Raw genomic sequence first — 13,592 nt, forward strand, 5'->3', positions numbered from 1 at the left:
AGGCAGAATTGAGTGGAGATGGAGATACTCGTATTGTACCAAAAGAGGGAGAAGACAGAGATTTGAAGTAAGTATGTTGTAAGTGTCATATAATTTGCTGTACTCAACCAAAGCAGAAAAGCTGTTTGTTGTGTAAAAATTGAATAAAGATAGTAAAGTGAACAATTAATAATGGACATTTTTGGCAGATACAGAGTGAATTTGATGAGAATAATCAAGGAAAAAAATCAATAAAATTAGTTGCCTGCATTCAAAATTGAACATACAATAAAAATTGTTTCAAAAACGATAACAGGTTCTGAACTTGCCGCTTTGGCCAGTTTGATAATGCCTTGGATTTCTGCACACAAAAGAAAACCAGTTTCAGATTGCTCAGTCCTCTGAAACAAAGTATGAAACCATCATGGATACAGTTGTTAAAACTATGCAGCATATGCAAGTGCTATGACTCATCACCAGTGGTTATGGAACCGCTGAAAGAAGTAGACAATGATTTTAATGATCTTGTGTTTGCTGCCAATGCTCTTTGGTTGAGCCACAAAAAGTTTTACAAAGTTTTACTGCGCTGTTGACAGTGATTGAAGATTTTCTTGAAACAAAAAGAATGCTTGCTAAATATTAATTAATTTTAAAAATGGCATTGTGATTTACATGTTTTCTCATGGATAAGTTCAAAGCTCCTACGAAGTAAAAAGCTTATTTGTCATTTAACTAGACAGGTAGAAGAATTTATGTTAAAATTGACACTTTTCATGATTCAAATCAATAATAATAATATTACACCTTTTTCTAACATGAATCAATATGGGGAAGATTTTAATTGTAATAGTGTTATGTACGTTAGTTGTAAAAAGTAAGAAAAAAATTGAAGGATGCTTTGTTTATATTGATAAATTTAGCATTGCTTTTCAAATAGCATAATACCCCTTTGAAACTAATACAGAGTTGACACTAATTAATAATTTACATAGCTTCAATGGACATAGTTTTGAAACTGCCATCCCTTTTACTTCAAAGACAAATCACTTCTTCCAAAAAATCAACTAGTTTTGTAAATGTATATGTAAATATTAAAAGAAAATGATTTTTGGTACTCAGGAAAATTTTTAGGTATGTTAAAAACAAGTTGGTTTTATGAACTAACTTTTTTCAACTGTAAATTGTATGAAATCTAAATGCAAATTAAATACTTCTCTTGCAAACATAGCATGCAAAGATGTGCTATAGGGGTAAAATACATACTGAATTTCAGGGACTTAAAGTAAAAAAAAAAAGAATCTGAAATATCTCATTAAGGGGCACCTGAGCACCTGGGTGGCTCGGTCGGTTAAGTATCTGCCTTTGGCTCAGGTCATGATCCCAGGGTCCTGGGATTGAGCCCCACATGGGGCTCCCTGCTCAGTGGGGAGCCTGCTTCCTCTGCTACTCCCCCTGCTTGTGTGCTCACACTTATGCGTGCTCTGTCTCAAATAAATAAATAAATAAGTAAATCAAATAAATAAGTAAAATATTTTTTAAAAGTTAAATATCTCTTTAATAATTTTGTTGGGGTGCCTGGCTGACCCAGTCAGTAGAGCATGCGACTCTTAATCTCGAGGTTGTAAGTTCAAGCCCCACATGGGGTGCAGAGATTACTTTAAAAAATTTTTTAATTAAAAACAATTATTTTGTTACATACTAACAGGATAATATTTTGAATATATTGGGTAAAATAATATGTATTAGCATCGAATTCTCCAGTTTCTTTTTATTTCCATTTTTAATGTATCTACTGGAAAATTTTAAATTGCATTTGTGGCTCCAGTGACAGTGCTGCTCAGCATCAGGTAACACAGTAGTCTAGTATGACATTGAAAGAGCATGGACTAATCTTTTTATTATTTGATAAGTAATCTTATTTCCAAATTTTGGACAATTTTTTTTTAACATTACTGGCTCCTGAAAGACCATAAGGTAGCTGAGACTAAGGCTAAGACCAGATCGTGGTGTATCTTTAAAGTATAGGGAGCCCTTGATCTTTATTCTACAGGCATTTAGCAGCCATCGTTGGATTTTAGCAAGAGGGTTATTGTATCATTAGATTTGTATTCTAGAAAGATAACAGTTGAAGCCAGTGGGGCATGAATTGCAGGAATCCACTTATTATTGTACAAGATAGTAGGAATAAAGGCCTGAATTTAGGGAATGGGAGATAGGGGATGGGGGGACACAATGAGACAGAGTTAAGAAAGATTTGATGGGCAGGGCACCCGGGTGGCTCAGTCGGTTAAATTCAGCTCTTGATGTTGGCTCAGGTCATGATCTCAGGGCCCTGGGATCAAGTTCGCTTCAACCTCTGCGCTCAGCACAGAGTCTGTTTGAGGATTCTCTCCCTTTTCCTCTGCCTCCCTCTGTGTGCTCGCACGCTCTCTCTCTCTCTCTCTCAAATAAACAAATAAATCTTGAGGAAGAAGAAGAAGAGAGGGGAAGGAAGGAAGGAAGAAAGATTTGATGTTTGGTGGAGTGGGAAGGGAAGGGAAAGACTCAAGAATGAGTCTAAACTTTCTGATGTGGTCAACTCAGTGGATGGTGGGACAGCCTGTTTTTTATTCTCCATTTACCAACATGTGAATATTTAGGTTTGGGATTCCATGAGAAAGATCATGTTGGGGAGGAACGTAAAGCATTCAGTTGGGTCATCTGACTTTGACTCTGTAGGGGTAAATATAACCAGAGACAGGTGCAGAGCTCAGGGGAAGAGGGGGGAGCCAGGGACAGAGCTCTAGGAATCTTCTGCATATAGGTGGCTAGAATTGTAGGAGTAGATGGGATCACCTGGAGAAAGAAGTTCCCCACCTTTGCTGCACCTTACAGTCCTTTGGAGGGATTGAAAAGCCTCGATATCCAGGCCATACCACCAACCAATCAAATCAGGGATGATGAGCCAGGCATGACCATTTTTTTTAAAGCTTCCCAGGTGATTCTAATATGCAGCCAGGTTTGAGAACCTTTGGTACATGATAAGAAGAGCAGACATGCCAAGGATGGAACCCTGCAGAAACCCAGCATTTAGACAGAAAACAGGAACCTATGAAGAAGTTACTGAAGGAGCTGTGAAGTCGAATAAGTAGCAGGAGCCCAGAGATAGTGATGTCATAGCAGCCACGGGATAAAGAGGTTTCAAAGATATAAAATAGCCAAGAAAGATCACTTAACAAAAGAATCAAAAAAAAAAAGTGAACAAAGATTGCCAAATGTGGTGAGAGCCCAGCGTTGGGGGTAAAAGAACACACACGCACACACACGCACACACACACGCGCGTGTGCGCATGCACACTTACACGTGTGTGTGTGTGTGTGTGTGTGTGTACCAGTCAGCCCCAATGTGAGGTTTTCCTCGTTATCCTGAACAACAAGTAGAAAGGACAGGAGGAGGCCAAAAGCGGGACTGATCCAGGGTTGGGAGTGCAGAGGGACAAAGAACTAGGGCTTGAGGGCTTGAAGACGTGAGGACCAACCATAGGGAGGGAATGGAGATGAGGAGAGTGAGAAGGAGCAGGAAATAGTGCGGGATGAGGGACTGAAGGGCCTCGTGCAATCTAACATCAGGGACAGCACACGGATCTGAGCGGCCCTTGGCCTGTACCGGGTGCCGCCACCTCCTCCATTCCGCCCCAGGGCTCCAGAATTACTGGAGATCAGGTGATCAAGGAACTACCCACAGGGCGTGGGCTGAAATCTTCCACCCAAAAGCCCAGCCCCAACCAGGATGAGGCAGGCCCTGAACTGAGGTCATACAGGTGTCAAAGCTGGCGGTGAAGGTGAGCTGCGGCCTGGAGACCTCCTGGAGAGGCTGGATAAGGCACGAACCTACTGGGTATTTTTATTAAATCTGTGAACAGTGAGCTGAAAGTATCCAAAAGGAGACCTTCCTATTTTCCTCAACCCTGCATTTAATTTTTTTAAAAGATTTTTATTTATTTATTTGTAACAGAGGGAGAGAGAGAGCATGCACACGTAGGGGGAAGCATTAGGCAGAAGGAGAAGCAGGCTCCCAGGACCCTGAGATCATGACCTGAACCGAAGGCAGACGCTTAACCGACTGAGCCACCCAGCCGCCCCTCAACCCTGCACTTTAAAAGGCAGACTGTTTCCCTTAAGTCAAGCTTGCCTGTTACCAAGAGATTCAAGCATGTCTTAGACGCTGCTATGTTATCTACACTTCAGGATCCTTAGGGATTTTTTCCTTCTTCTTTTTTGACATTCTCATGTTTTCTGTACAGTCACTGTTTTCAGTAACTTTATTTTTTTTAAGATTTATTTATTCATTTTAGAGCGAGCGTGTGGGGTGGAAAGGGGCAGAGGAAGAGGACGAGAACCTTCAAGCTGACTCCCTGCTGAGCAGGGAGCCTGACTCGGGCGCAATCCCAGGACCCTGAGATCATGACCTGAGCTGAAACCAAGAGCCGGGGCTTTACCGACTGAGACACCCAGGTGCCACTTTACTAATCTTATTTTTTTAAAGATTTTATTTATTTATTTATTTGAGAGAGCAAGACAGGAGAAAGAGCACAAACCATGGGGAGGGGTAGAGTCAGAAACAGACTCCCCACTGAGCAGGAAGCCCCATGCAGTGCTCCATCCCAGGACTCCAGAATCATGACCTGAGCCGAAGGTAGATGCTTAACCGACAGAGCCACCCAGGTGCCCTGGTAACCTTATTTTGATAATTATTTCATTTTATTTCATTTTAAAGTATATTTGAGAGAGAGAGAGAAAACACATGCACGGGGGAGGGGGAGGGCTGGGAGGGACAGAGGGAAAGAGAAGGAGAAGCAGACTCCCCACTGAGCAGGGATTCCAACATAGGGCTCTATCCCAGGACTCCGGGATCACAGCCAACCGGAGTCAGAAGCAGACACTTAACTGACTGACCCATCCAGGCCCCCCTGATAATAATTCCAAATGCCCGCACAGAAAAGTTGCAAAAAGAGTATAAGGAGCTCTTGTTTATCTTTACTCAGTTTCAACCATCATTGACATTTTATCCCATTGGCATTATCGTCTCCCTCTCTCTCCCTGTCTCTCACCCTGCATGTGTATGTGCATATACATATTTATATGTGCATCTATAATTTTTTTCCAAACCATGAGTTCATTGGAGACATTATGCCCCTTTACCCAAAATGCCTCAGGGTGTAATTCCTAAGAACAAGGGCATTCCGTTATGCAACCACAGTACACTGATCAAAGTCAGGAAACAACATTGGCTACAAAGCGATTGTTCAATCCACAGTCCCTGTTCCACTTTTGTCATTTGTCCTAATAATGTCTCGTATGGCTATTTTCCTTTCCTGGTCCAGGATCCAATCCAGAATCACATGTTGTGATTTAACTGTCACATCGTCTTAGTTTCTTTTCATCTGGAACAGTTCCTCCACTTTTCATTGTATTTCTTGACTTTGACATTTTTTGAAGAACATGGGCCATTCATTTTGTAGAAGGTCCCTTAGTTTGAGTTGGTCTGATGGTTCTTCATGATTTGATTCAGGTTGTGTGTGCATTTTTGGCAAGAAGATCACAGAAGGGACATTGGGTTCTTCTCCCTGTCTCGCGGTAGGAGGCATATGAGGTCAGTTTGGCCCAGTCATTGATCTTACCTTTGCTATGTAACAGCAGTGGAATGTTCTTTTAGCTTTATTTTTCCCATTTGGCAGATGTCTTGCATTGCAGTACAGTTTTCTCTTTTGCACAAGCATGATAATGTGAAGTTTCTGAACTATTTTTAATTAATTACAAATAACCAAAATGCAATAAACTAGTATTTTTAAAGGAAGCATGTTTAAAATAATATATGTTAATTTTTACTTGTGGAGTTTTAATATCAACTGGTATATGTAGATTGAAACAATATCTATTTCAGACAAAAATGAGAAAACTATGTATTTGTAAATGATTTTGAAAATGTGCAAGTTAAGATTAAGAAAAAACTTATGAACTTATTTTTTATTCTTTTAAAGATTTTTATTTATTTATTTGACAGACAGAGATCACAAGTAGGCAGAGAGGCAGGCAGAGAGAGAGAGGGGGAAACAGGCTCCCCGCCGAGCAGAGGGCCCCAGGCGCGGCTTGATCCCAGGACCCTGAGATCATGACCTGAGCCAAAGGCAGAGGCTTTAACCCACTGAGCCACCCAGGCACCCATGAACTTATTTTTTTTAAACAGTAACATGAGTATATCCTTAAAGTGCAAGACTTTTAAGAGTAACAGGTTGATGTGCCTGGCAATATAGTATGAAACCGGAAGAGACCTGTGGTTTAGTGGAGAGCAATGAAGTCTCCTTTGCAGTATGGATCTTAACAGTAATTGCTGCATAAGGATTTTAGGTAGATTCTCAGAGCCTGACAGAGGGGAGTCATGGGACTGGTTGTGCCAAAGGGAAGAAGCTGAAAACGGAGCCAAAGAAGATTTTAAAATAAGAGCTGTGTCAACATGCATAAATTCACTTGCTTTGAAGAAGCTGCAATGGGATCCAGGAACAGGAAAAAGAATATTTATTGTTTTGCCTTTGCATGCCAAAATGTAATCTCTCCTTTTCTTCTTCCCTTTCCTTAAAACAACAATTGTCTGCATGTAGAATGAGTATATTTTAAATGAACCGTTCAGTGCTTTTATGTGCTCTCATTTCTAGTACTGAGGGCAACATGATAGATGAGAAATTCTCCTGACTTTGGACTCAAACTGACCCACATTCCAGACCTCACTCTGCTGCAGACTGACATGTGGCTTTGAGCAGGTCACTTGGCCTTGGTGTCTACGTCTTTAAAGATTTTATTTTTAAGCAATCTCTATATCCAGTGTGGGGCTTGAACTTACAACCCCGAGATCAAGAGTCACATGCTCTACGGAGTGAACCAGGCGCCCCATTATGTCTTCAAACAGGGAATAAATTTTGCCGAATTGGAAAGATTAGAAATGACATACTTTATGGATACTGTGGCCCATAGTGAACAACTTTCAATAGTGGAAGTTGGACATAACAGCAATATAGTTTATTTTTTAAAAGACCTTTTTTTAAAAAGACACTTTTTAAAAAGATTTTATTTATTTATTTGGCAGAGAGAGAGAGATCACAACTAGGCAGAGAGGCAGGCAGAGAGAGGGGGAAGCAGGCTCCCTGTTGAGCAGAGAGCCTGACATGGGGCTCGATCCCAGGACCCTGAGATCATGACCTGAACCAAAGGCAGAGGCTTAACCCACTGAGCCACCCAGGTGCCCCTAAAAGACCATTTTTAACTCTATTTTTTCTTAAAGATTTTATTTATTTATTTGACACACAGAGAGAAAGAGAGCACAAGCAGGAGGAGCAGCAGAGCCCATGGAGCCCAAGGTGGGGCTCACCAGGATTATGACCTGAGCCGAAGGCAGACGTTTAAGGGACTGAGCCACCCAGGAGCCCAAGCGTTAGCCCTGGCCTGGAAACTGGGGCACCAGGATCCTGGTCCCTGAGCCTTCATTTCACTAACAAGCACCTGACCCTGGGCTGGTCACTCAAACTTTCTGGATTTTAGTCCCAGTAAGGAAGGAGTGTTAGCTGGAGAGAAACACAGGTCAAGTACGAGGGGCTCTAGCACGCTGCCACTAATGCAAGGTGGAAAGTTCTTCTTTGGAGATCTGACTGCTGACCTGTAGGAACTCGGTTGAGCAAGTGAGGGGGCTGTGGCTGGCATTTGATCTGGGCCTCAAATGCTCATGTGTGGGCTTCTCCAGTGGATGAAGGATGTGTTTCAGGTGAGGGCAAAGACCCAAAGATCTGGTAGGTGAAACGGCAAAACCCAGGGGCACCTGAATGGTTCAGTCAGTTAAGTGTCTGAGTCTAGATCTCAGCTCAGATCTTGATTTCAGGGTTGTGAGTTCAAGTTCCACACTGGGCTCCTGCTGGGCCTGGAACCTACTTTAAAAAGGTGGGGGAGGGGCTGCCATGCTGCAAAAATGGCAGCTCTACTCCAATCCCACTGTGCCTGACATCTGGGACTACCTCTGACTGGCGAGTTATATCAAATACAATTTTTTAAAGATTTTATTTATTTTTGACAGAGAGACACACAGTGAGAGAGGGAACACAAGCAGGGGGAGTGGGAGAAACCAGGCTTCCCACTGAGCCAGGACCCCGATATGGGGCTCCATCCCAGGACCCCGGGAATCATGACCTGAGCCGAAGGCAGACGACCAAAAACTGAGCCACCTGGTGCCCCGTATCATATACTTTTTAAGACAAGTGGCCCCTCTGTGGGCTTTGGCAATCTTTTGGCTCTGCTGCAGGGAAATGGCAGCTGGAATGGGAGTGCAACTGTAAATGCCCAGGTGCTCCCCATTTGGACAAGGGAAAGGAAACTACCAGTTAAACATTAATTGCAACTCATTAGTAATTAGTAACTAATCCTTCTGTGGGCCTTTCTATGCACTAAGCACTGTTCTAAGTGCTATACTTCTACGAATTCACTTAATCCTCCCCGCAACTGTGTGAAACAGGTGCCTATAACGACGCACACTTCACAGGAAGATGAGAGGCTTTGTCAAAGGTCACCCGCGAGCTAATGGAAGAATCAAGGTTAGGATCCAGGCTGGCTGACGAAGGCCCCGACCCTAACGATTCTGGGAACTGACTCTCTAGAGACTTTAGGCACTAAGGAATCATTCTCACAGAAAAATAGATATGGAAGCAGCACTAATAGTTGAGAACGTAGTCCCCCCTTCAAATACAGCTGTAGCAGATGCCACACTCAGACAAGAAGCCAGGCCTTACTTTTTGAACCCAAATACACTCTATGTTCTTTGGTAACACTTTGGCTTATGTCACTACTTGGGCACAGGCACTTAAGGAATGCATTGTAATAATTAAGTCTCCCCTCCCCCAGTGCCGTTCTTTGCCGGAAGTGAGAGGAAAGGAGGAAGTGGAGTGGGTCAGACAGCGTTTCACGTGGGGGCTTTGTGTCAAGTGGAGGTTCTCTCTCTCTCTCTCTCTTTTTGCTTATTTAAGTAATCTCTACATCCAACATGGGGTTCAAACTCACAACGCCAAGATCAAGAGTCACAAGCTCTGCCAACTGAGCCCGCCAGATGCTCCTCATGTGGAGGTTCTCTTAAAAAGGCCGGCCCTCTCCCTCTGCCTGCAGCTCCCCCTGCTTGTGCGCGCGTGTGCTCTCTCTCTCTGTCACATAAATAGATAAAATCTTTAAAAAATGAAAATAAATAAATAAAAAATAAAAGGGTCAGCACAGACACAAATGAGGATTATGGCTGGCACCCACAACGTTGGCTTGAAATGTCTTGAGGAAAACCCAATTTGCCATTTACCTTTCTTAAATAATTATCCAGAGAGTTCTACCAAGAAACTTTTAGAGGCTTCTGAATGGGCCGTGGACTGCCTCTGCACCCTGGGGGTTGGGAATATGAGTCAAATGATGAAGAACAGAGTGGGGGAATTGCACGGGTTGCCTGCCATCCTCATCTCCCTTCTCCAGCATCTGAACTCAGAGAACCTGGTCCCTGCTTGGAGTTCTTTGGGGCATCAAGTATGATGATCTATTCCTCAGTTCATTCCAAAGACACAGATGTTGAAGGCCTACTGTGTTCAGGCCCCGTGCCAAGCAGTGGGAGCGTAAAGGTAAAAGGTCAGGCGTCCCGAAGGAGCATGGGGCCAAAAGTAGATGGTGCCTTAATAATGATATCAACAGGGAAGCCTGAGTGGCTCAGTCGGTTAAGTGTCTGTCTGACTTTGGCTCAAGTCACGATCCCAGGATCCTGGGATCAAGTCCTACATCAAGCTCCCTGCTCAGCGGGAAGCCTGCTTCTCCCTCTTCTGTCCCCCCTGCTTGTGCTCTCTCTGTCAAATAAATAAATAAAATCTTAAAAAATAATGATGATATCCATATCCTCCTTATCACTGCTACCTACCATTTCCTGAATACTCATCATGTGTCAGATATTACCCTCTGTGCTTGTCATATATTTACTCATTTAATTTTCACAACAGCTCTATGAGGTGGGTACTATTATTAGCTCATTTTACAGAGGTGGCGAAGGAGGCACAGAAAACTTGCTGAACCTGTTGACGACTGTCTCATAGCTAGTGGGAGGTGGGCTAGGAATTCACCACAGACATTGTTTGGTGGAGCTAGGCTGGGAGCTCGAGAGAGGCAGAACAGCCTCTTGATTACATACACACCCTGACTGGGAGACAGGTGGACTCATACACCTTGGCTCTGGGGACCTGTAGGAAAGCGCAGATGCCTCGAGCCAGCAGGCAGGGCAATCAGAGGCAGTATCATGAGGAGGTGAACAGCCCAGCCCTGGAGCCACCTGTCTTGGCTTGACCGATTTTCTAGTCTTTGAACCTCTTCGTGCCTCAGTTAACTTGTTTGTAAAATAGGGATAATTATACCTACTTCTTACGGCTATTGTAAGGATTAAGTAAGTTAGCATTTGAGGCTGAAGAATGCCTTTCTCTGGGAAAACTGTGACCATGAGGATGGTTTCCGACCAACCTTCAATTTTGCTTTTTTTTTGTAAATACCTCACTTCAACTCCATCTGATGGGGCACGTACTTGAAATTTGCTTCAGGGAATCAAGTTCACTTAAAAATTCCTTTACAGCAGGGGCATCTGGCTGGCTTAGTCCAGAGAGTTGGTGACTCTTGATCTTAGGGTTTTGAGTTCAAGTCCCACGATGGGCATGGCGCCTACTTAAAAAAAATTTTTAAAATTTCTGTATGGGGTGACTCAGCTGGGTGGCTCAGTTGGTTGGGTATCTGCCTTTGTCTCGCATCATGATTCTGGGGTCCTGGGATGGAGGCCCAAGTCAGGCTCCTACTCAGCGGGGAGCCTGCAGCTCCCTCTCCTCCCTGTTTGTGCTCTCTCTTGCTATCTGTGTCTCTCAAATAAATAAAAATAAAATCTCTTTTAAAATTTCTGTAGAGTTTCACCTTACCAACTTGGTAAGTCTTCAAGTCTTTTTTTTTTTTTTTGAGGTAAACTTTACATAACATAGAATTAACTCTCTAACAGTGAAAAACTCACTGGCACTTAGTACATTTACAATATTAGGCAACCGCCACTTGTGTCTAATTCCAAGATGCCGCATCGCCCCAAAAGGAAACCCCACACCTATTTAATCAGTCACACCTCCCACTCAAACATTAACCTGATTTCTAACTCTATGGAGTTGCCCATTCTAGACATTTCAAGTGGAAACCTACATTATTTGTCCTTTTGCCTGTCCTCTTGCACTCAGCGTAATGTTTTTGACGTTCGTTTTTGTTGTGGCATGAGTCAGAACTTCATTCCTTTTTATGGCGGAATAATCTTTTGTTTACCCATTCATTGATCAATGGAAATTTGGTTCTTTCTACTTTTTGGCGATTGTAAATACAATTGTATACAAGTTTTTGTTTGGACACCTGTTTGCCATTCTTTGAGGTACATACCCAAGAGTGGAATTGCTGGGTCATATGGTAACTGTCTGTTTAAATTTTTGAGGAATTGCCAAACTGTTTTCCAAGGCAGAGGCAGCATTTTACATTTCCACCAGCACTTTCTCCACATTCTTGCTGACACTTGTTATTTTCTGGCTTTCAAAATCTGTTTACTTATATCAGAGCTAGCCTTGTGGGTGTGGCCTCGTATCGCTCGTGGTTCACACTACTTTCTGGCTTTGTAGGGACACACTTAGGTTTACGTTGGAATCTCCTGGGTTTTTGTTTTTTTGTAACAATCCGGATGTTAAGACTGCACCCCTGTCAGCAGGATTTAAAGTTCGGGAGGTGATTCCACTACGGAGACAAAGTTGAGAATCACTGTGCCAAAGATCCCAGGATGCTCTCAGTTACACGGTCTTTTTTTTTTTTTTAATTTATTTATTTGACAGACAGAGAGCACAAGTAGGCAGAGAGGCAGGCAGAGACAGAGAGGGGGAAGCAGGCTCTCTGCTGAAGCAGAGACCCCGATGCGGGACTCGATCCCACGACCCTAGGATCATGACCTGAGCCGAAGGCAGAGGCTTTAACCCACTGAGCCACCCAGGCGCCCCTACACGGTCTTTTTAATCAGAAACTCAAATCATGTTCAACTTATTGGGCCAGGCCCACCTTTATCTGAAGAATGGCAGGGGAGCGATACAGGGCTCTGTCAGCCATTCCAACCCTAATAGCTAAGGCCAGGTTTTTTAGTTAGTTAGTTAGTTAGTTTGTTTTGTTGTTGTTGTTGTTTTTTAAGAGAGGAAGTGATTTCACCACAGTGGCACACAGGGGGCAGGGAGGCAGAGTGTTTCCAAGGGTCCCAAGTGAACTGCTGAAAACAGAAAAAACAAAAGGCCCCTGGCTTTGATGGCAGGTGCAGCTGCTGAGGGCTGCTGGTCCCCACCCCGCCCCCCCACCTCCCTTCACAAGAAGGTTTGGAACAGCAGCACCGTTGTTGGCCTCTGGGTTCTTAGACCCTGGCAAGGTTTCCACTTAGCACCTTGCTTCCCTGCCACCACCTTCCCCTCGCAGACAGCCTTTTTCCATTTTCTACTTTCTTCTTCCCACTAGATAGTTACTGTTGCTAACCGAGCTGGACAGACATTGTGGCTATTCCTCTGAGTTTATAAAGATTTTATTCATCTGTTTGAGAGAGAGAGAGCAAGAAGGGGGAGGACAAGAGGAAGAGCGATAAGCAGACTCTGTGCTGAGCATAGAGCCCAACGTGGGGCTCCATCCCACGTCCCTGAGATCATGACCTGAGCCAAAATCAAGAGTCAGAAGCTCAACCAACTGAGCCACCCAGGCGCCCCTATTCCTCTGAATTTATAAAAACTCTTGTTGCAGACATCTAAGTTGGCCTGACTGTGAAGAAGCAGGTGGGACCATGTGAAGGTGAGTTTTGGCTAAGAGTAATACCTAGCATCAGTAGCATTTGGCTGTAAAAGATCCCACGGTTTTCCCTCTAAGGTTATTGTCACTGTTGTTACCACCCTCCAGCTGCCGCCCCTCCCCCGGCCCCAGGACCGCACCTGGCGTGGACCAAGCGGTTCTCTTCTCGTGGCAGCGACGGACCACGGGGAGCCGTGTGGGACAGGACCACGTGGAGGACTGGGCCCGTGGCAGGGGCTTTAGGGGAGCGTTCAAGGAAGCTGGGTGTGCTCTGGTTTGGATGCTGGCCAGGAGCGAGGTAATTCCAGGGTCAGGGGTCCCCCTCGATCTTCTGTAGAAGCAGGGAGGACCCGACAAAGGCTGTGACTGGTGAGGAAGCAGCAGTCCCTCCTGTTAGTCAGGATGCGGGCATGTGTGGGGACATTTGTGATTTGGACAAGGTTCACTTGTTCTCCGTGTTCACACAGGATTACAGAGGCGTCTTGTTTTTGTCTTGTCCCATCCTGGCCACAGAGTGGCCTTGTCTGATGTCGCTGTCCTGGGGAATTATTTATGTTCAATGGAAGACTGCCTGGCCAGTTCCCAGATGGCAGGGGCTGCTTTTCTGTCTCAGGCCTCACTTTTGGCCAAGAGCAGACAAGGTCAGGCCAGAGGATGTGAATCCATGAATATCCACATTTTTACCATTGCCAAGATTCTGTTGA

Source organism: Martes martes (assembly GCF_963455335.1).
Source record: "Martes martes genome assembly, chromosome: X".
NCBI lineage: Eukaryota > Metazoa > Chordata > Mammalia > Carnivora > Mustelidae > Martes > Martes martes.